The sequence below is a fragment of the Mastomys coucha genome, unplaced genomic scaffold (genome assembly GCF_008632895.1).
Source record: "Mastomys coucha isolate ucsf_1 unplaced genomic scaffold, UCSF_Mcou_1 pScaffold22, whole genome shotgun sequence".
NCBI classification, from domain to species: domain Eukaryota; kingdom Metazoa; phylum Chordata; class Mammalia; order Rodentia; family Muridae; genus Mastomys; species Mastomys coucha.
In genome coordinates, this window is record NW_022196905.1 from 232,527,259 (window position 1) to 232,527,465 (window position 207).

Consider the following 207-nt stretch of genomic DNA (forward strand, 5'->3'; position numbering starts at 1 on the left):
TGAGGAATTGGAAATTTGTTGATTGTCATCCAATGGTCTCTCTAATTTGGTAATTGGAGAAATAGGTGTAACATTGTACAATCTATATACACTGTCAGCTTGTATGTTTGTGACAATGTCAGGCTGTGTACAAGATAAAGGTCTTGAAATCTTGCTTCTCCTATCTCAGCCTCTCTATTAGTAGTATTGTTTACTTCATGGTTTTAC